We start from the raw sequence: 23,749 nt of genomic DNA, 5'->3' as shown, positions 1-23,749 counted from the left end.
TTGACTGACTTTAGATTTTTAAAGTTTTTTTTTTTTTTTTTTTTTTTTTTTTTTTTTTTTTTTTGAAAATAGAGCATGTGGCACTTTACACCCGGTAGTGGAATTTTGTACATTTAGTGGTAGATGATTTTAGTCCGTGGTGAGATTTCTCGAGTGTGTTCCCTACAAGTAACATAATCTTCACTACCAATAATAAAGGAGAAAACTTTCCTGGATAGCAGGACATCGCTGCCTTTCCCCTCATATAAGGAGTTATTTTATATGCACCTTCACATATTTTAAGCAAGCATGTTTTGCCATTTTTTTTCCCTTTAAATAACAAGCATTTGTCTGATTTGGCCTCATAGGGTTTGAAAAAGGGAGCTTTCGAGTACATACCAGTGATTTTTTTAAGAGGCCCCTGTTTGGCCTTCTGGAACTGAGCTCCTAAAAGCCTTGGAATTTCCTGTGGTGGGAGCGTGAAAGGTGTCTTTTGTTAAGTTAATGAAGTGGCTTTGGGATGGGGGCTGGTTGCCAGGGGAACCAAGCACCTGCCCCGGGGGTTGCAGCTAGAAAGCTGAGCTCTGCGGAGGGGGAGGGGCTGCAGGGTGACTCGGTGGCCCAGGGCCAATGGCTAATGAATCACTCCTTGCTCTGTTATGAAGCTTCCCTAGAAACCAGGGAGGAGTGGTTTTCCAAGAGCTTAGGGGTTGGCAGACAGGAGGAGGTTTGGGGAGAGAAGTGCAGCGTTCTCCACACTTGGTCCTCTGTCTCTCATCGTCCCATGATCCTGAGTTACATCCTGTTCTCATCAACCGTGATCTAGTGAGTAACATGCTTCCTGAGCTCTGGGAACTGCTCTAGCAGATTAATGGGATCCCAGGAAGAGGAGGCCAGGGGCCGTCCTGTTGTCTACAGGTCCTGGTTTAGCAGCATAGGTCATAAGGATTTGAGATCTGTACCTACCTGAAGTGGGGTGGCGGGTAGTCTTGTAGGACTGAGCCCTGACCTCTGGCTGCAGACACTCTCTCTGTGTAGATGTCTCAGAATGGAGTGGAATCGTGGGTGGTGGTGAAACCCTCCTCCCCATCATGGAATTGGTGACCAGAATCTCTTCCTGCCTCTTTCAGGAAGCCCTGTGCTTCTTCCACATCCTTTCACCCTAGAGCTAGAGCGTTCAAACGTTGTGCGTCTTTGTTTTAGAACTTGGTGGGTTTCTCCAAAGTTGAGTTTGGAGATGTTGGTGGAGAACTGGATTTTAAAGATAGAATGTGTTCTTAATAATCATGAAGATGCCGCCATCAGAATCCCATTGATAAACAATGCGGACAAGCAGGTGGTTGTTGGTGTTGAAAGCATCCGTTGGTTCCGTTGTGACTCGTGGCGAAATTACATGTCATTCTGGGCCACAGGTTCAGAGTTAATACAGCTAAACAAGTGCCCCCAGATTGAAATAGAAAATGAATAAATGGTGATCCATGAAGAGTGGCTTGGCGCTCAGATTCAATCTTGGAGCACTTAAACAATTTACTCGAGATTCAGCAACTCATTATGGAAAAGAAAATGTTCAGACGCGCCAAGATGGGGAATAAGAAAATGTTAAGTTCCTGCTTTCGGTATTGAGTCATCTCAGTGAGAAACCGTGATTGGTTTTGTTTTTATATATAGACTATGTTTGCTAAGCTATTGCCAGTATTGCCCTCTTATGTCGATATATATATATATATATATATATATATATCACAAAATGATACATAAAAACGTATTACTAGGCTCACATATCGATATGCTAATATGTTTATGCGTGAGCCTATGTAGAACGGAATTTTGGAACGTTACTTTATTCTCTATTGTACAAGTGATTGCAAGTAAAGTGTAAGTAAATTTAGCAAGGGAAATAATGTGTGCATTATTAGATTATTAGATGATTCACAGATCTAGCAGCAAGTGCAACAGAGATTTGCAAGACTATAAATTAATTACTGTAAGACTCCAGCATTGGTGAAAACAACTGAGTTGGGCTGATGGGTACTATAAGCACACATCCACCTTAATGCCAGCTTTTGACCTGAGGAATGACCCAACACACTAGTCCTTTGGAAATACTCAGGGTCTACATGTTAAATCTCAAACAGGAGTTGTCCCCCATAAAGTTAAAAGCTGACTTGGGGGACATGCAGGCTATTCAACGAACACAAACTACACTAAGTAAGGAAATTGTAAAGTCCTTTCAAAGTGTCAGGGATTCATACGTTTCAAAGCAACTAGAGTATTGAGCTGGATCATGATTTTATTTTTGTTTTTATTTTTATTATTTTTATTAACATATAATGTATTATTTGCCTCATGGATACAGGTCCGTGAATTGTGAGGCTTACACACTTCACAGCACTCACTGTAGCAAGTACAGTGCTATGTCCCCCATGTCCATAACCCAACCACCTTATCCCTACCTAATTTTTGATGGTTTATCTCTGTCTCTTTCTCATTGGAGGACTTCTGTCTCTCCATATATGTATCTAGAGCCGATATAGATACATACATACTTAGGACAGAAACATAGAAATGAAAGAGAACCCAATTACAGCCTCTTACCAGAAATTCATGAAAATCTCATTTTTAGGACACATCAACTAACTGTTATGTTGGCTTGGTTTATTTTTATTATGGGTAGCTGTACTCTCCTCAACGACTTATTTTATATTTACCTGGTTCTGTTTTTATGCTTATCCGACTTATAAGGCAAGAGGGCTCTGCTGATGTAGTCACAGCTTCTGGCAAATCTCTATTATTTTCATCGTGCGTGCGTGTGTGTGTGTGTGTGTGTGTGTGTGAGTGATGTTAGCCACTGTACAGTATGTCATTACTTTTGATGTATATTTTCATCATTCTTAATAATTTTGCCTTCTGGTTGAATTACTTAAAGACACTTGAGAGGAGTAGTTGGCTAGAGTGAGAATTTTGGAGCTAAGCTGTCAAGGATTGGGTTAACTTTTCAACCTCTATAGCTCAGAGTGTAAAAATCTCTGAATTGATCAACTGTTGTTGGCATCTTGGACAAATCCCCATGGTAGCAGTTTTAATCCCCACCTTATTTAAATCTTAGGGAGCAGTAGTGACTATAAAACAAGATTCTAGCAAACAACTAAGCACTACAAAATCTAGGCTAGACCACCAAGTTATAATGACAGATGTTAGAAAGCATGTATTACTTTTTAGGTAAGAAATACTATATATAGCAGTCGATTATTAGTATATAGCACTTCGAAAAATGTGGGAGTAGAGACAGAAGAGACAGACCATTACATTTTTTTTTTAAATGATTTTACTTATTTGTCAGAAAGAGAGAGTGATGGTGCACAAATACGGGAATAAAGAGAGAGCAGCAGGTTCCCTTCTGAGCAAGGAGCCTGATGCAGGACTCCATCCCAGGACTCTGGGATCATGCTCTGAGCTGAAGGCAGACACTAAACCAACTGAACCACCCAGGTTTGACTAACGTGGGGGCTGTGGCCCTTTAAACTGAAATAATGAAATTCAGGATACGAACTTGAGCAATTTTTAAGTTCTCTAAAACGGATGAATCAACTGTGCACAAAAAGGGGGGTTTTGTAATGACCTGTTTACCCACCATCATGCATGTGTCCAATCCCACCATGCCAAGAGTGAACCCTAATGGAAATGACGGACCCTGGGTGATGATGATGTAGGATGCAGGTTCATCAGTCATAATAAATGCACCCTCTGGTGGGAATGTTAACAGAAAAGACTGCAGGAGTGCAAGCAGGCATTGTTACACTCCTTGGGAAATCCCCCCAATTTTGCCGTAGACCTGAAGATGCTCTAAAAAAAAAATCAAGTCTATTTTTTAAAAAAGAACAAAAAAGAAAACGAAGGTCACGTTCTTGCAGTTGACAAGTGGCAAAGAAAGTGGATTTTGATTTTGAATTATATACACAATTTTAACTGTTAATAATAGGTTGAAGCTTCATTATTATTCCAGAAGGCATGGACCCCCCCACCGTCAGCATCCTTACACAGCAGCACCTGAATATAAGTCCTTCTGTGACTACCAAAAACTCTTCTCAAAATACTTCTTAACCAACCTTGTAGACCCTCGTCTTGCTGGGTCTACAGGGTTGGGAAAGGTCTCCTTTGACAAGTAGTCACTTGGCATTTTGGACACATCCCCATGGTAGCAGTTTTCACCCCCCGCCCCCTTATTTAAATCTCAGGGAGCAGTTACTAGCAGAGTGGGTCAGTAGCAGAGCCTTTCCTCAAGGTACTCTGTTCTAGATTCTCTGTTCCCTTCTCCTAATAGCAGGTCTTGGTCAAAGACAGCATCTTTCCAGTTTTCCCATTCTTGGTCTTGTACACAGGGATTTCTTTGGTCTTGGTGATCTTTCAGGTTACAGCAACCTGGGCTGTAGGATGGAAGGTCCCCTACTCCCTTTTGTCCGTGTCTCAGAGAAGTTGATGTTGGCTCCTCTACCGCCAGCAGACAGCAAAATGTAACCTTTCCTCAGCATGGACCCTTTTCATCTCTGCTCCTGATTAAAATATGTGTACTAGTGTACATGACGCCCGCAAGGTTTCTCCCCTGTTGATCGCATTAAATCGCACAGGAATTTTTTTTTTTTTTTTTTTTTTTTCCCTAGTGGTGCGTTGACTTGGACCCTTGGATGGGCACTTGACTTTGTGGTTGGAGGGAAGGTTATAGGAATTGTTTACAAATATGGAATGCCGTGAGCCATTCCAAAGAGGGAAGATAATCTTCATAAGGATAACGACCTCCAGTTTTATTATATCTTACATCCAGAAGGATCATAGCGTGCCTAACAACTCCTCCACTACCAATGACTAGGACGGTCATTTCACATCCAACTAGAATGTGTCAGCTGCTTAACAGAGCACAGCCCGATTCGTCCACAATTTAGACGGGGGACTAAACAAAAACCGTCTAAATGCACAAAGGATCAGGATATGCATGAGGCCATTTCACAAGCTGGAGCTGCTGCACGGACTGGGGAATGAGATCTTCCTACAAGAAGTTAGGAAACTCAGGTTGGGGGGAGGGAATGTTGTCCTTCAGAAACGAGAGCTGAGAATCCCCAGAGAACATGAAAATATGAAGTCCCATTAAATGCAGTGGGTGATTCTATTTCAGTCTGTCACTAGATTCCTAGGGGTAGTTGGTGCCATAAGAAGGAACACCTGCGCTTAATAAGGCAAAAAAGACAGGGCCCGTCTGAATTTCGGTGTCACCCATCCCAGGCCCCTTTTATTTAAATATTATATATTAATTATAAATATATTTAAACATATATAACTGTATATGATATGTTACATATATCATTACATAATACAACTGTATGTAATATATTGTATATAAATTGTAAATATATAAATTATATAATTATATAATAATACAATATAATAATATCAGTTCTTAGGAAATGGACTCCCATGATCTATCACTTTATTATTCCTGTACATAAATTTATATAGTCTTTTCTTATATAAAAATATATATTAAATATATAATTAATATAAGTAATTGTTACTTATATGTAGATATTATATATATATAATTTATAAGTAGCATTTTATTTACAAACAAGTTTATATATAAGTATATACATATTTACATATATACATAAACTTATATATGATATATAACATAATATAATATTTAACATGTTTATATAAATATATTTATATGAATATAACATACAAGTTAAATGTGTAAATATTTTATACATTTATATATTTTATTTATAAAGGTATATAAAATATATTTGTATATAAAATTTAATTTTTATTACATATATTTTGTATCTTACATATTTATATATTTTATATATAATAATATGTAAATACCGTATAGACAAATAGATGCAGAAACCTTTAGTTTGCCCTTTAGCATTCTTTGGTTTGGTATGTGAAATAAACACGGAAAAGTGTGTGATGAAGCATTTATGTTTCTGTGTATACAGGCAGAAATCTTGTATCGTATGCTAAAGAAAAGTCATTCAAACACAGCAATGAAAAGTGAAGTTTAAAAAAAAAAAGTAACGTGTTCCTGCCCTAACAAAATTTGCAGTTTAGCAGATTGTGTAGTTAAATGGCGTGTGGGTTACAAAAGTCTGCCTTTGTTGATGGAAGCATTACATTTAACCCTATTTAACTGTACAGACTCAGAAAATGTGTCATTGTCAAGTGGACACGAGTAATTCGGTTGGGTGGCAGCAGTGGACGTCATTGATGCCTGTTGGTGAGTCTCTGAGCAAAGATCTACCTGGACCTACACTGAGGTCTGTTTCCCCATATGCAGGTATATAGACAAGCCCGCCGATGTAATATGGACAGTTCCCTCACGTAGTTCCTCTTAAGGATATCATGTTCCTTTATTACTTTCTTTTTTCTTTAAGATTTTTATTTATTTGGCAGAGTGAGACAGCAAGAGAGGGAGAAGGAGACACCCCACAGAGCAGGGAGCCCGGTGCAGGGCTTGAACCCAGGACCCTGGAATCAAGACCTGAACTGAAAGCAGACAATGACTGAGCCCCCCGACAAAAGCCTCCTTTTAACTACTTGTTTAAAAGACTTTGTTTCTCCAGCAACATGGTTTGCTACATGGAGAATTAACTTTTACTTAGTAATTAATTCCTTTGTGGGAAGCGAATGGACCATGCATGGGTAGGTCCATATCTGAGCTCTCTGTGCAAGTACTACTGTATAGAGGGTCTCTTTCTCTCTTTCTTTCATTCTGTCTCTTTTTTTTTTTTTTTTTAAGTAGGGTTCCACACCCAGATTGGAGCCCAAACTGGACCTTGAACTCACAACTCCGAGATCAAGACTTGAGCTGAGATCAAATGTCAGATGCTCAACCAACTGAACCATGTAGGTGCCCGTAGATTTGTCTCATTCTAGAGAATGTGCGACTCTTGATTTCGGGGTCATGAGTTGAACCCCCCACGTCAGGTGTAGGGATAACTTAAAAACCATTTATCATGGGACACTTGAGTGGCTCATGGGTGGTTAAGCAACTACCCTCGACTCAGGTCATGATCCCGGAGTTTTGGGATTGATTCCTGCATCAGGCCTCCAGCTGCATGGGGAGTCTGCTTCTCCCTTTCCTTCTCCTTCTCTCTCATGCTCTCTCTCACTGACTGTCTCTCAAATAAATAAATAAATAAAATCTTTAAAAAAAAAAAAACAGTTATTGAGTTGCAGCTTACAGCATGTAAATATTTGCAAATATGTATAATATGTAAGTAAACACATAAGATATCTAATATAACAATACATAAAATGCATGGTATGAATACATATAGTATATGCACATAAAAAGTATATAAATATGTATGGAATACAATATATAAACCTATATAATAAATATATAGGATATAAATCTGAAAAGGGTATAATGTAATATATGAATACATAAAGGCATTATGTAAGTAAAGTTCCATAATGTATGTAATAAACATAAATAGTTAATCTGCCAATATGTAATATAAATATAATCTAGGGGCACCTGGGTGGCTCAGTGGGTTAAGCATCTGCCTTCAGCTCAGGTCGTGATCTCAGGGTCCAGGGATCGAGCCCCGCATCAGGCTCTCTGCTCAGTGAGGAGCCTGCTTCCTCCTCTCTCTCTCTGCCTGCCTCTCTGCCTACTTGTGATCTCTCTGTCAAATAAAAAAAAAATCTAATATATAAATATAATACATGTAATATATGTAAGTGTATATCAAATATTACATAATATATAATAATATGATCTAAAACGATAAATATATATAATACATATGTTTTATACATAGAATATACTATGGGGCATAATACAATGTAACATAAACTATGTGCATCGATACATGTCTAACACTTGTGTATGCCCTTGGCCCCCCTGGTCTGCTCACCTGCCATCAGATGTGTTAGGTGGGATCTAGGCGGCGTGACACAGACCTCACTGTGTGCCTCAGTAGGGCTTTGATACAGCAGGTGGATACAGAGATGGTCCAGACCTCGAAAATGCACAAGGGCCCTTCAGGTGCCCGGGATAACAGCCAGAGGATGAGGATGTCCTCTGCAGGACTGGTGGCTCATGTGGGGTTCCAACGACACAGCCCTGCTGCTGTGGCTGGTGTCCCTGAGCCTGTGTGACGGCACGCTCTAGGAAGCTCTAGGGTTTGCAGATCAGCATCAGGTAGACCTGTTGGCCATCCTCCTTTGAGGTTAACCCATTCGATTTCCCCTGAGAAATCAAGCAACCACATACCTCCAAAGAGGCTGTCTCCTGAGTTCTAAGTCCCTGGGGAGTGGGAAGTTTGATAGCTGGGGAGGTTGGAAGTTTGATTGCTGGGGAGGCTGGAAGGTAGAGCAACAGGTGCAGAAGCAGAGCTGGGCCGTGCATCACCGAACCCTTTCCTCTGTAGGTCATCTCACAAGTCCTGGTGCTAGTGGGCTATTGCCCCATCCAGGACACTGGTGGTGTTCCTGTGAACATCTGCAGAGCAGACCCAACACACTGTGCCCCAAACCGATGTCTCACCACCTCTGCAGGGAACCCTGTCCTCCACCACACCCCCATCCCCGAGTACTCCCAGACGACCTTCTTTAGGACATCCTGTAGACGTCTCATAATTCTAGATACTGTAGTTGGTGGAGAACTGGTAAACCATGATGTCTTTTTTGTTGTTGTTTTAACGATGCTTTGCCTTTCTCTCCCATTAATGCCTTGCTTTTCACTGCAACAGAAAAAAAAAATAATAATAATAATAAAAAGCAGATGAATAAGGACCCTTCAGGGGGGATCATGGTAGGAAAGTCAAACCACACAGCAGAATAAGGAACTCAGGCAAATCTCTACCAAAGAACGTTTCAAGGTGGCTTTGTTCGTTTGGAGGCTGAGGAAATCCTAGGGGTCCTGGGAGACTTTCAGAAATCCTCATGTGAAAGATAGTGAAATGGTACAAAACTTGGCAGGATGGAGAATTCATATCTTCCTCCCTTTCCTGGAAGGAATCCGTTTTGAGGTGAGATAGGGCATTTTGATGTGGCTCTTGAGCTAAGTGGTTTTTTTTGCAGCTGATTTCTTTCAGTAACATTCTGGCTCAACACATTTGCAGATGGACCTTCTTCTGTGATGTGGGACAGTTCGGAAGACGCATGCCCCAGGGCCCTGCCATGTCCACATCTACCCAAACCCATCTCGGGGAGTCCCTTTGCGGTCTAATTTGGAATTCAGGGAACATGGGTTTTCAATCTGGCTTCCCAGAAAGGCAGTAATGAAGAAATGAGTTGTTAGAACCTCCGGCTCAAAAGACAGAAGCGCTTGTCATCATGACGGTCTCCCCGAAGACACAGAATCTGTCCTGTATTGACTCAGGCCAATGAAAGTTAGTTTGCACATAAATTTTATAAAAATATGAGGATTTGAAGCCATCTGCGAGGTATTTCTCTGTTTGTTGGTTCAGGCTTTCCATCAATCCTTTTAATTTACAACCTGTCCCTCCAGACCATCAAAACACAGAAAATGTTTTTATTTGCAATTAGGCAGCCTATCAACCTGAAAAAAAAATGTCACCATGTATAGGAATGTATGCATTTCTTTTTGGGACTTTAGTGGGAAAACCGAGTGGGCTCTTGTTTTCATCATGTGCCCCAACATAAAACATCTCAAAAGTAGCTGTCCACTAATTTCATTTTCTTTAGGTAGAGAATTTTCACTGTTGAGGTTCCCTATTTCCATAAAACGTAGGGCCATGTTTTATGAACCCTTGCTAAGAGGGAAGTAAATGTTTAGAGAATAAAAACACCGTTTGGTAAAAAATAGGCCCCACATTCGCAGGAAGGATTCCCCACGTCATTTGCACATAAAAAAATACTGTCCTGCATGAAGGTTGTGTTCCCTTTCCTCCCCGAGTAAATTCTGGTAGCCTAGAAATAACTAGGTAGTATTGCAGTTGGCAAGACCTTATCTCCAAGGAGAAGAAGATAAAAGGAGCGTGAATTAGACGCATCTAGGAAGCGTCTTCCTTCTTCTGTCCTTGATTAATGGCTCTCCAGAATCTTCTCCCAATGACGGGGTGGGTATCCCTGATAAGATGATTCCGGGGAACATCCTTGGTAAGAATGCGAACCTGAGCTCTTAGGGAATCCCTTGGTGAGGTTCCTTGGATCGCCTTGAGTTCAGAACCATGAATAAACCCAGGGTCCCCGATTTCCAGATGGCCTGTCCTCTTCTGGGTTCACACCTGGGTGGAAACAAAGAGCTCCCGACTCCTGCAAAAACCCACAGATAACCTGAGGAATCAAGTCTCTCCTGATGGAAGAGAACAGCAAAACATAGGAAGCATCACTTCCAGACATTTGGCACATGGTACTGTAAATCTCAATTCAAAGAACTTCATAATACTTCGTGATAACGACGCATTCATATCATGTAATTAAATATACTTTGCAGAATGTATTTGACTTGAATATTTGAGTCCGTGGAGAATTCAAAGTCTCTTGATTTTTTTTTATCCAAATTAAAATACTTCCAAGGTCTTTCTTTTTTTTGGGGGGGGGGTTGTCACCTTTTTTAGTAAAAATGTTTGTGATTTATTTAAGCGGTGAGAATACTTCACCAGGCAGTGTCACAATATTTGTATGTGGTTGAAAGAGAAGACATTTAAGTGGGTTTTAATTCCCAATACTCTTTAGCAAGATCCGTATGGTTTCATTTAAAACATCAGCCCAGTATTGGTGCAAAGATAGAAAGCATAGATCACCACCAAGACACGCAAATCTCAGAAATTCCTCCTAGCAGAGAAGCGAAACAGAGTCTGGCTGTGTTGATTTGGTATTATTTTATTTTATTTTAATTTATTTATTGGACAGAGACAGACGCAGCAAGAGAGGAACATAGGCAGGGGGAGTGGGAGAGGGAGAAACAGGCTTCCTGCCAAGCAGGGAGCCCAATGCAGGGCTGGATCCCAGGGCCCTGGTATCATGTCCTGAGCTGAAGTCAGATGCCCAACGACTGAGCCCCTCCAGGTACTCTTGGCCATGTTGACAGGGACAGGGAGGTGGGGTCATGAGAACTTGCCTTCACCTCACTTCCTCCAACACTGACAACTGTGCACTCACTCATCTAAGAAATCAACTTGGGAACAATGCTATTTATTACACATATAATGCAAATACCTTTTTTTTTTTTTTTTTTAATAGTTCTTAAGCCCAGTGTGGAGCTTTGTGGGGCTTGAACTCATGACCCTGAGATCAACACCTGAGCCAAGATCCAGACATCAGACATCAGATCTTCAACCAACTGATGATCAGTCCAAGTACCATTTTGAAATGTATTCTTTATCCTGTTCCAGGATCCAAACTAGGATCCCGTGTTACATACGTGTCATGGCCGCTGACTGTACCACCCATGTGGGGGAAGGTCCTACATGTTTCCTGATCTTTAGCGACCTATTTGTGAAGAATAGCGGTAAGTTCTTTTCTAGAGTATGTCTCCATGTGCTTCGGTGTGATGTCTTGTTGGAAGGACACAGTCATCAAAGGAACGCGTTTTCAGTATCAAAAGGTGGGAAAACGGGCAAGACAATAACAACATACAGAATTATAACCCACGCGGTCATATGGAAATCAATGGAGGTCATGCTGCTATAGGTTATAATTTAAGAAATAAATGTGTAGGCTCTATGGAAGGGATAGGGCTCCTATGGAGTCAGTATTAGTCAAATGACCACAGAAATGATTATAGCCAATAATCCCCAATAGATGGTGAAGTTATTGGGCACAAAGTTGAGGAAAAAGACAATATTTCCATGGTCTCAAAGTATCTCTCACAGATGCACAATAATTGCTGAGCGATAAATAATAACTTTTGAGAGACAATGTCCCGCAGACCATAATTTATCAAATAATTGGGGTTATCAAGAAGAGCAGTACCACAGTAACCCTATAGCGACGATGTTCCCCTAAAAGCTCTTAGCATCCACTCCAATCTTGTTCACCTGTTCTGGGTGTGTAACTGATCCACAACACACACCTCTCCTTCCATCGAAACTTGGACCTTAATGTGATGCAATTCTCATGCTGCATGTATGACCCACAGAGAATCTCGCTTTTCTGCACCAAACCCATAGAAAAATAGAACGGCGTTCCTTTGTGATGGGTGGATTGATCTAACAGAGAAAGCAATGGAAATGCTGCTTGAGAGCAGAGTATAATTAGTGGTTAAGACCTTGAGGTACCATCCGTGATAGGAACCTGGATATCCAGTAAAGAGTTTCCAAAATGGCCCCATAGTATGTAATTTATGTCGAGCATACAAAGTATAGACTGTATGTGGCTATACAGGTTTGTTATTAAAATCTGACACGTGCATGGGAAGAATCCCAATGTTTGGGTGCTTCTGGTTGACCTCGGATCACGGATATGGTGCTGTGGGATTGAGAAGGGTTATGAAGTTGATATGGGATTGTCATTCCAATGTTCTGCATGCTTTGTAGGATTCAAAAACCATCAACGGCGGTTCTCATCAACGTTGTTCACGTGGTTATGATGCTGATTGGTTGTAAAGTAGTGATACAGGTAGTTTCTGTATTTATATGTATACTTGAATTACCCCGCCATGAACTGGAGATTCTTTAAAAGGGCAAGGGGGGAGGTGGAGAACGAACGTGTGTGTACAGGTAACAGCCCAGGGTGTCCATATGCAAGGGGGGAAGTAGCCCTACTTTGGTGTCGTGAGACTCCCAGCATGAGTTTTATCCCTGGATTATTGGGGATATTATTACCATTGTCAGAGGCTGGCACTGTTCTCCAATATGGCCTGAGGCTCCCAGAGTATATGTCAGCACACAGCAGCCCTAGGTCCATTACGGGGTAGACTCATGATGGAAACACAGATGCCTGTACCCTCCCAACGGTCTGGTCTTGCTTTTCCAGAGCCTAAAAGCCTACGATTTTGGAAATCTGTTGAGACCCCCACTGTCCACCATTGAGTCACAACGGCATGGTTCCCTTTGCATCTCCCAGCTTGGGATCACTATGTAATAGGTGTAGAAACAGTCCCAAGTTCAAACCTGGACGACGATGTCAGTGACCTGACCCCCAGTCCATAGACTTGGCGACAACACGCACCTCTCCGATGCTACTTTGTAGCCTCCGTCTCCTTTCCCTTCACTATGAAATAGGCACTCCTTTGTCCGACTGTCTCTGACCACGTAAAAATCCCCTGTGCTATCTGTTAATGCCTGTTTGATTTGCACACCTGTCCGTATGCCCCGTTGTTGCTGTGGCTTTGCTTTTCTGGAAGATTGACTATTCCCTGTTTGTAGATGATCTAGCAAGGGCAGGAAATACTCATCAATGTCTCCCTCTCTTCTTCCTGGAGCCTTTCCTCACCTGCATTTCTATGTAGACGGACAACCACGTGTCTCATTTTTCCTTGAAGTACCTTGTGTGTCTCTGTGTGTTTGAAATGTTCTGTCATATAAAAGGGGAAAAAAACAAAAAACTAAAAAACAAATTTTAGGTTGCTTGCTAGATTTCTCTCTTGATCCCCACTCAAGACAAGCAGCCTTCTTCTCCTCAGCATCCAATCTAGGAAGTGATCATTTCATGCTCCGTTTCCTGTGGGCTAGACGGACCCATGCGTAGGGGTCCACAATGCCGTAGAAGGAACTCCCATTGTCTGTGGTTTTGCTAGCTGTGTGTCCTTCCTTCCAAGTTGCATAAGTTTCTACCCACGGCTTCTGGACCTCAAGCCATTGAAACCAGCTGGATAGAATGGTGTCCCATCCATGTGTAGGCTTCCATTTAAACTTGGCTTCCATTGGCTCTGTCATCAAATAGTTATTGAGTTTCTACCATCTTCCATTTGTTAGACATACAGACAAGATTGTGGAACGGTGGAACAGCACTGGAGCTAGACTCCTCCACCCACCGGGGTAGAAAACCTTCCATTCACTCCTCGCCCGGGACAGAACGGTACCCAGAAGGGATCAGATCGGAGTGGAAACCAAACCTAGCAGTTCTGTGATGTAGTCCTGCCATGTACGTCATAGATGGTGGAAAGCTGGGTCGAAGCCAGTGGCTTGGAGTTAAGGTCTTGTGGGTTTTATGTTGATCTATGGAAGTGGGTCAACACTAGTGCTAGTGCACGTGGTTGCAATGACGGCAGGCACAACATGGCACCCCCAGGTTCATTTGCCCAAAGGTTTGCCTGCAAAGAAGAGCTCCCACCAGCATCTACGACTTAGCCCTGCCTCTAAGGCAGCCTGGCCTTAGAGGAAGGCACAGAACAGACGCGCATAGGCCAAATGCGAGTGTGATAAATTTCCATGTGTGGTAAAATAAAGCATTTAAAGCATAAAATAAAGCATGATAAATACGCATAATGGGTTAAAAGGAAGCACATTCAGGTGGCCCTGTGCCCTCAAGATCTTGGACTCCAGTGGAGGGGAAACCTCACATCATGTGTATGACCTTCCTGCTACATTTATCAGCTTGTTGGGACATTTTTTAAAAAAGTATTTAATCCAGGAAATATTTGTATTTTATCGTGTACTTGATTTACGTTCTTTTTTTTTTTTATTTGTTTATTTGACAAACAGAAATCACAAGCAGCAGAGAGGCAGGCAGAGGGAGAGGGGGAGGCAAGCTCTGTGCCGAGCAGAGAGCCCGAGGTGGGGCTCGATCCCAGGACCCCAGAATCATGACCTGAGCTGAAGGCAGAGGCTTAACCTACTGAGCCATCCAGGTGTCACTTTTGGTAGATTTTAAAAAATTATTTGAATATTTCCAAGAGCTTTGTCTATCTCTTGTCTCACACAAGGGATCATTATCTTAACTTTGAACAACACAGCATTTTTAATTTTTATTTATTATTTTCTTTATTATTTTTTTCAAGATTTTACATATTTGAGAGAGAGTGAGAGAGAGTGTGAGAGCAGGATAAGGGACAGAGGGAGAAGCAGACTCCCTGCTGAACAGGGAGCCTGATCCAAAACTCAATCCCGGGACCCCGAGATCATGACCTGAGCTGAAGGCAGAGGATCCCAGGTGTCCAACCTGACATTTTTTTTTTTAATACTTTTTGTTTTGGGATTTTAAGTTCTCTCCATGGATCCATGCTGGGGCTTGACTTACCACCCTGAGATCAAGAGTTTCCAGCTAGACACTCCAACCTGGCCTTAAAAAAAAAAGAAAGAAAGAAAGAAAGAAAGAAAGAAAAAAAGAAAAAAAGAAAAAAATTCTCCTAATTGTGAACATATCCATAATAATTTTAGTAAGGTATGTGATTTTGACATCTATAAGGGGTGCCTGGCCAGCTCTGTTGTTGGAGTGTGAACTCTTGATCTTGGGGTTGTAAGTTCAAGTCTCACACTGGATGCAGGGATTACTTAAAAAATAGACAAACCATAAGTGACTCTTAATCTCACAAAACAAACTGAGGGTGGCTGGGGGGAGGGGGTTTGGGAGAAGGGGGTGGGATTATGGACATTGGGGAGGGCATGTGCTCTGGTGAGTGCTGTGACGTGTGTAAACCTGGTGATTCACAGACCTGTACCCCTGGGGATAAAAATATATGTTTAGAAAAAATAAAAAAATTTAAAAAAAATAGAATCTTAAGAAAAGAAACAAAAACTATAAATAATATATCCTATTATGCATACAGTTCTCCAAGATAATCATTTATTTTTCACAAATATTCATGGGACTTCATGTATATATTTTTTAAAGACACATTCAGTGCCATATTGGAATAGATCACACAACATAACCTTCTGTTGATGGGCATTTTGGATCTTCTGGGTTTTCTGTAAGTGTTTGGAGATTTTTTTTTCTTTTTTTTTTTCCATGTATTTCATATATATATATATATATATATATATACATATATATATATATGTATATATATATATATTTAAAGATTTTATTTATTTATTGGACAGACAGAGACCACAAGTAGGCAGAAAGGCAGGCAGAGAAAGGAGGAAGCAGGCTCCCTAGTGAGCAGAGAGCCCGATGTGGAGCTTGATCCTGGAACCCTGGAATCATGACCTGAGCTGAAGGCAGATACTTTAACCCACTGAGCCACCCAGGTGCTCCTTTTTCAGATTTTTTTTTTTTTTAATGGATTTCATTTTTTAATATCAATGCCATAGCTGATAACCTGTCTCCTTTCTCCTTGAGCACATACCCTGGAGACTCCAGGAATATATGGGAAACAGACACACAGGACTATGTAGTTGTGCTTATTTTCAACCTTATGGATTAAGACACCATTTTCAGTTCTTGAAACACACACTTCCATCAGAACTGAGTGACGATCGTCAACTCCCCACAGGGCTTCCCATTATCAAGTGTTGTGACACCTTAATTCTTCACAAACTGACACTTGTGCAATCAAATTCACCTTTATTTTAATTTGCCATTTTTTAATTGAGTAGTGACTTTGAGGATCTTGTCATTTATTGATTTTTCATTCTTTTCCATAGGGGGCATAAAACAAAACCCAGCTTTACACTGATTTTGCCTAATTTTCTATGGAACCCACCTATGGTTGCTATAGAATAAAATGCAGACTTGTGTATTGGTTATTGTATATGTCAGTCTTTTGTCTTGGGTGTGTTGCAAATGGATAAGCAAAACCTCATTTTTGATGTGTTGAACTAAGTTGATATTTGGGGGTGGGGGTCATTACTCTGCTGAGCACAGATGAACTCTCCTTTCAATGGGGGAATGCTTTGTCCTACCATGCTTTGTGGTAGACTTTGTGAAGGAATGATGCTTGCATTAGTGATCCAAAGTAGCATGTGGTGGTCCTGATCATGTGAAATCTGGTCCTTGCTAAGAAGAGCTCATCAGGTAGACTCTGTAATTGGAAAGCGTGAGGCAATAAAGAGACGGAGGTATTTTCTCTTCTCTGTTCATGGACAAATGACGTGTCCACGTTAGGAGCGTGTCCACACCTAGCTTGGTATGTGTTAGCTCTTTCCAAAGCACGACTTGAACATTGCACAACAAATCTTCCTTCCGCTTGATCAACTGTCTTTGGCAGATGGCTCTTGCCACATGGAGGTGATCTACTGACAAGACCAAATTGCAGTCACTCCCCATACACACCTTCCAAACCCTCATTAGCCGAGAGATCCAAAAACCCTGTGTGTCTGGGCACCAGCCGCATTCTGACAGTACACTCCCTCGCTTAGAAAGTTGTGCTGGATTCCAGTTACTTCTAGAGGAGGAGGAATGCTTCCCTATCAAGAAAAGGACCTGACAAAAAAGGAAATTCAGCAAAGTTCGAGGAAGCCCCAATAGATTAGACTTTATCAACAGTGCTATTGGTAATTTTTTATATTTTTCAAACTGTGGGCTTGTTTATTTAAAAAAAAAAAAAATCCATTCTTGGCTTTTCAGGAACCAATGAATCCTGCTGTTTGAGAGGAGCAGATAGCAGGGGGCGGATTATCTCCCTCTCAGAGAGCAACAGTTATTGTTCAGATAAAGATCGTCACGATTATTCTTCCAACGGAGCATGCTTCAGCACTCACGACCTCTATGGAGAGAAATGTTTGTGGAGAGTCTGTTCTCTGCCTGTTATTGCAACAGACTGTAACCTCTGATGTTCTGACAGCATGACTTCTGGTGTCTCTCTTAGACAGTCGTTTTCTGCTTCCCCTACAGGTGTCCCTTCTGATCTAAATAATTTAAGGAGCATTGAAGGACCCCATAACTGGACCTCTGTCCACCTTTTGCAGTTGATCTTATTTATGTTGCTGGTCAAAATTACATATTTATGGGTAGATATCAGTATAGACAGCTGATAGATATGACAGATGAGAGATGGATAAATAGATGATAGGTAGATACGTAGATGATAGATTGTTAAAAAGATTTTATTTATTTATTTGACAGAGAGATCACAAGTAGGCAGAGAGGCAGGTGGGAGGTGGAGGAGAAGCAGGCTCCCCGCTGACCAGAGAGCCCGATGTGGGCCTCGATCCCAGGACCCTGAGATCATGACGTGAGTCGAAGGCAGAGGCTTAACCTACTGAGCTAACCAGGTGTCCCCATAGATGATAGATTTGATAAATTATAGATAGATAGATATGATAGATGGTAGATAGATGAATAGATAGATATGACAAATGATCGATATACATGGTAGATTATAGATATGACAGATGATAGATAGGACAGATGGTAGATGGATAGATATGACAGATAACTGATAGATAGGATAGATTATACATAGATATGATAGATTATCCATAGATGGTAGATATGATAGATGATAGATATGACATCCATATAATAGATGGTAGATATGACAGATGGTAGAAAGGTATGATTGATGGTAGATGGATGGATAGGTAGATATCACAGGTAATAGATACGACAGATTATAGATAGGACAGATGGTAGACAGTGTATAGGTGATAGATATGGCAGATGGTAGGTGGATGGAGAGCTATGACAAATGATAGATATTTATGATAGGTTATAGATATATAGGACAGATGGTAGATGGATAGACAGATAGGACAGATAGTAGGTAGGTGGTTAGAAAGGGCAGATTGTAGATGGATAGATAGATAGAACAGGTAGTGGATAGATAGATAGGACAGATGGTAGATAGATGGATAGATATGACAGATAATTGATGGATAGATTATACATAGATAGGATAGATTATACATAGATGGTAGATAGATATGATAGATGATAGATATGACATCCATTTAATAGATGGTAGATATGACAGATGGTAGATAGGTATGATTGATGGTAGATGGATGGATAGGTAGATATTACAGATAATAGATACGACAGATTATAGATAGGACACAAGGTAGACAGTGTATAGGTAATAGATAGATATGGCAGATAGTAGGTGGATGGATAGTTATGACAAATGATAGATATTTATGGTAGGTTATAGATAGATAGGACAGATGGTAGATGGATAGACAGATAGGACAGATAGTAGGTAGGTGGTTAGAAAGGGCAGATTGTAGATGGATAGACAGATAAGACAGATGGTAGATGGATAAGACAGATGGCAGGTAGATAAGACAGATTGTAGATGGATAGATAGATAGGACAGGTAGTGGATAGATAGATAGGACAGATGGTAGATAAATGGATAGATAGATAGATAGATAGATAGGACAGATGGTTGATTGATGGACAAATAGGACAGATGGTAGGTAGGTGGTTAGATAGGTAGGGCAGATTGTAGATGGATAGATAGATAGATAGGTCAGGTAGAGGATAGACAGATAGGACAGGTAATGGATAGATAGATATGACAGATGGTAGGTAGATGGATAGATATGACAGATAGTAGAGGAGATGGATTACACAGAGGTAGGTAGGACAGATGGTAGATATAACAGACATGTGATAGATCAGTAAAACTGATGATAAATGTCAACAGGTAGAGGTCGATCCACAGGAGAGACACGAGAGATGACACACGATGTAGATCTTTATCATTCATGACATATGTATGTAGCAAAGTATGTAATTGTGCATATATAAAAGGTGGAATTGCTATATATGGACGTTTGATAACCTATGTGTGTATCTAGATAACACATATGTGTAAGCTCCAATGAATCCATTACAGACTGTATATAGAGATACGTAATGACATCATTAAATTTGTGTATGGACAAGTGCATAAGAACATACATACCCCCTGTCCAAGCCCTTCACCCCACTCATTGCAAACGTGTGTTTCTAGCCTACAGTTCCATGCTGAGATCTGGACCTTTGTTTGCAAGTGTCCGGGACACAGACTTTTGGATATAGTAGAAGTAGCTTGAGTTCATTTTGCCCAAAGTGAATCCAGACTTGAGGGAGGAAGGGTGGTGTGAATTATCCAAATTATCTAAATTCTTTAAGCCCCTTCCATCTGTATGTTTCAAGGTGTGATGGGTTCCAGCAGGCCCCAGCCTTCTCAAACAAAGGACTAGGGAACATCATTGATTCATTTCTTTTTCCCTAAATGTGGCCGGACTTGACCTTTGTCCCCTTCAAGGACCCCTAGGGTGGGTGACCTAAATGACACATTTTATACATTTATTGCATGAATGTCCACAGCTCTTCTGCACTCCTGACACATAGACGATGATGAATGAGTTTTGTTGGTTTCCTTTTTTTACTTCCTGTTTATGAATAAATTATGTCAATTGCTGAACAGTAGGTGCACAACCCTTTAAGAAGTTTAGTATTTAAAAAAAAAAAAAAATCTCACCATTAAGCTGGTGGCATTATTTTATGTAAAGTTATTTTTACATTCAGCGTTCACTAAATTGAGGACAATTGACTTTTGCTTAGGAAACCTTTGGAATATGGTGCCTGTCCCCGTATAATTGTAACTGTTCCCTTCTACCCACAGATATGTCACAGTGTGAACGATAATTACAGGGGCGACCTATTTATACTTCACAAGGAAGACCTTGATTCTGAACATCACCATGAACTATCAGTGCCGAAGCAGGGATTAGAAAGCATGCCGCATTAGGACTGCTTCCATCGAATCTCACTCGTAACCTTGAACTTTTAAAAATGTCATAGAAACCGTTTGATACAGATTATAAATTATACCTCTTTACCAAGCGTCGTCTGCGTTGCAACGTGTACGTACTCTAATGTAACCTCATTTTCCCTTCAGGGGGTAATTTGGAGATTAATTCAATTCCGTTTTATTGCATTTATTTTAGCCAAGAGTCCGTCATTTTGGGGTCTGAGCTCAGTTTTGCAAAGCTCTTGGAAATGGCAAGAACATGGCTGCTTTGTCACCGGTGTATTCCTGAAAGCGAATTTCTGCATCCGGTACTTGGAATACATTCTTGAAAAGGAATTTTGTCTTGGGAGTAAGGAGAACTTTTATGTGGCCATGTTAACTGTATTAGAATAGAGTAGGGGAATAGTACAATCTCTTCTTACTGCCTAGAAAATGTCATCTAAATGGACTGGCATGCGAGTTCCTTAATCTTCGCAAAAAGTCAGCCTTTTTTTATTATTTTCTTCTGAAGATATCCTGAAAATATGAATGGCTTGCAAGCAGGCCCTAGGGCTACCTGGGTGGTCCTATCCATTTTACATCCAACTCTTGAGTTGGGCTCAGGTTGGGATCTCAGGGAGAGAGAGAGTGAAGAAAGAAGGAAGGAAAGAAGTCCTAGACTCGTTTTGGGAAATGACCCATTGTGATCTTTACATCAGAGGAGGAAAAAGTGAGCAAGTTGCATTTTATGGACCAAATCTAAATCCTTGGAAAATTATGGCTTGAAAAAAAAAAAAAAAAAAAAAGGATCCTATTTTGTTACTATTCCTACTTTATCTTCAGAGTACTCGATCCATGAATGTTAAATCCGGGGGCTCCTGGGTGGCTCAGTCAGTGAAGCATCTGCCTTAGGCTCCCGTCCTGATCCCAGGGTCCAGGGACCCCATATCGGGCTCTCTGCTCAGCAAGGAGCCTGCTGCTTCCTCTGCCCCTCCCCATGCTCATACATGGTCTCCCTCTCTGCCACATAAATGAATAAAATATTTTTAAACCATGGAACACCAAATCCAATTCGAAGAGTGTAGACCTGGTTCTTGGCTATTAATTAAGCTTTGGGATTTCATGGGTTTGCTTATAAATTCAAGCATGCATTGGACAAATATTTATTTGATGCACCGGCCGGTAAGTCACGGGGAAGATAGCAGCCAACAAAACCGTGCTCTGTGCACAGGGAGCTGAAGGTCCTGTGGGGGAGGTCAGGCGACAATCCAGTAAGCACATGGTGTGATGGCAGGTTTCCCTGGTTCCAGACATTCTAGCGAAACAAGGGGCCGGGAAATTAGGGCTCACCACTCATTTTTTGTCAGGGAAGCTTTACTGGAGTTCATTCGTGCTCATGCATGTATATATTGTCCATTGATGCTTTGGGCTGACTCAGCAGAGTTAAAGATCATGCTATCATTGACATGGCCCATGGTGTAAGTTGAAGGGATACAATGTGTCGACTTCATACGTTTATACGTTGCAACAAAATAACCAGCAGCATCGGATTAGCTAACCGCTCCTTACATGATGTGATTACAGTGTGTGTGTTGAGCACATTTAATATCTACTGTCTTTGCATTTGTAACAATGTATCGTACGGTATGTGTTAACAATGACAACCGTGCAGCTCTAGATCCCCTGAACTTATTTAACTCGGCAGTTGTGCCCTTTGGCCAATGTTCATGGCAGCATTATTCATACTAGCTAGAAGCTGGGGGCAGTTCTCAGGCCTGTCCCTGGTGCAGAAAGACAATGTGGCCCATGGGTCTAAAGAAATTATATTCTGCAACTGAAAGGACACATCCCGATACAAAGTTACAGCTGGGTGAGCCTGGAAAGCATTATGCTAAGTGAAAGAAGCCCTACGCAGAAGGCCGAATCTTATAGGGTTTTTTTATCTGAAATTTCCAGCCAAGTCACATCAGAGGAGGACTAGGAATAAGTAGATGAGTATTTACCTGGGCTGGGTGTGGTCTTGGCGCAAGGCTACTTTTGGAAGGGACGTAACTTTTCTAAAATGGGTTTGCGGTGAAGATTGCACAACTGTATAGATTGACTAAAAATCACTGAATTGTATCTTACAATGGATGAAAATATGGTGTGTAAATTAAACCTCTATGAAGTGCTATAAATGTGTTCTTTTTTTTTTTTTTTTTTTTTAATGGTGGCAGAGATGCCCTGACCTACCATGCCTAAAATACCTACTATCTGACCATGTATAGAAATAGTTTGCCAACCCCTGGTGTTCCTTAAATTTTATTATAAATCAATGGGGGGTCTCTCTGAGGACATGAACTTTTAGCAACAGAGTCTACAATTCAATATGAGAGAAATCCGTGGATATATTTGTGGAAAGATGTTTTCCTATTAAAAAATAACCAATATATGGTTTGTTTTGGGGACAAAAAATAAAAGAAAGGAGGAAGGAAGCATGTAGAAATGTCATGTGTCTGGGCCGGGTCCATATACAAGGGAACATTAGGCCTCCATCAGAATGGACGAATACCCAACTTTTGTAGCAACCTGGACGGGACTGGAGGAGATTGTGCTGAGTGAAAGAAGTCAAGCAGAGAGAGTCCACTATCATATGGTTTCACTTATTTGTGGAGCAGAAGGAATAACACAGAGGTCATGGGGAGATGGAGAGGAGAAGTGAGTTGGGGGAAGTTGGAGGGGGAGATGAATCATGAGAGACTGTGGACTCTGAGAAACAAATTGAGGGTTTTGGAGGGGTGGTGGAGGGGGAGATGCGTGAGCCTGGTTATAGGTATTAAGGAGGGTGCATATTGGAGGGAACACTGGGTGTGGTGCCTAAACAATGAATCTTGGAGCACTGTAAAAATAAAATTAAAAAAAAAAAAGTAAAATGAATAAAGTAATTAAATTTTAAAATAAAGTCAGTTTATAATGTGCATAAGAGAACCTGTTATAATGTGCAAAAGATAACTTTTGATTAGGATTGCACTGAATCTCAACAGATCAAGTTGGGACAAATACCATCTTGACAATTTTGAGTTTTCCTATCCATGAACACGGAATATCTTTCCATGTACTGTGTTCTCCTATTATTTTTCATAGAGTTTTGTAGTTTTCCTCATATAGATCCTGTGGTAGACGGTTTTGTTAGATGTGTGGCAAAGTATTTCATTTTTCGGGCTCTCTGTGCTGCTTCATTATTGGTGTACAGAAATGCAACAG

The 23,749-nt window shown here is 40.9% G+C and overlaps 1 long non-coding RNA gene across 1 annotated transcript; it reads left to right on the top strand.

Moving 5' to 3' along the window:
- Nucleotides 1–726: 726 nt before the first annotated feature.
- Nucleotides 727–22,673, top strand: LOC131821471 (uncharacterized). Its single transcript, XR_009349913.1, has 3 exons — nucleotides 727–804; nucleotides 11,349–11,464; nucleotides 20,399–22,673. It is a non-coding gene; the product is annotated as an uncharacterized LOC131821471 (long non-coding RNA).
- The last annotated feature ends 1,076 nt before the right edge of the window (nucleotides 22,674–23,749 follow it).

This window comes from Mustela lutreola, chromosome X (assembly GCF_030435805.1).
Source record: "Mustela lutreola isolate mMusLut2 chromosome X, mMusLut2.pri, whole genome shotgun sequence".
Taxonomy (NCBI): domain Eukaryota; kingdom Metazoa; phylum Chordata; class Mammalia; order Carnivora; family Mustelidae; genus Mustela; species Mustela lutreola.
This window is presented reverse-complemented; position numbering and strand designations above follow the sequence as displayed.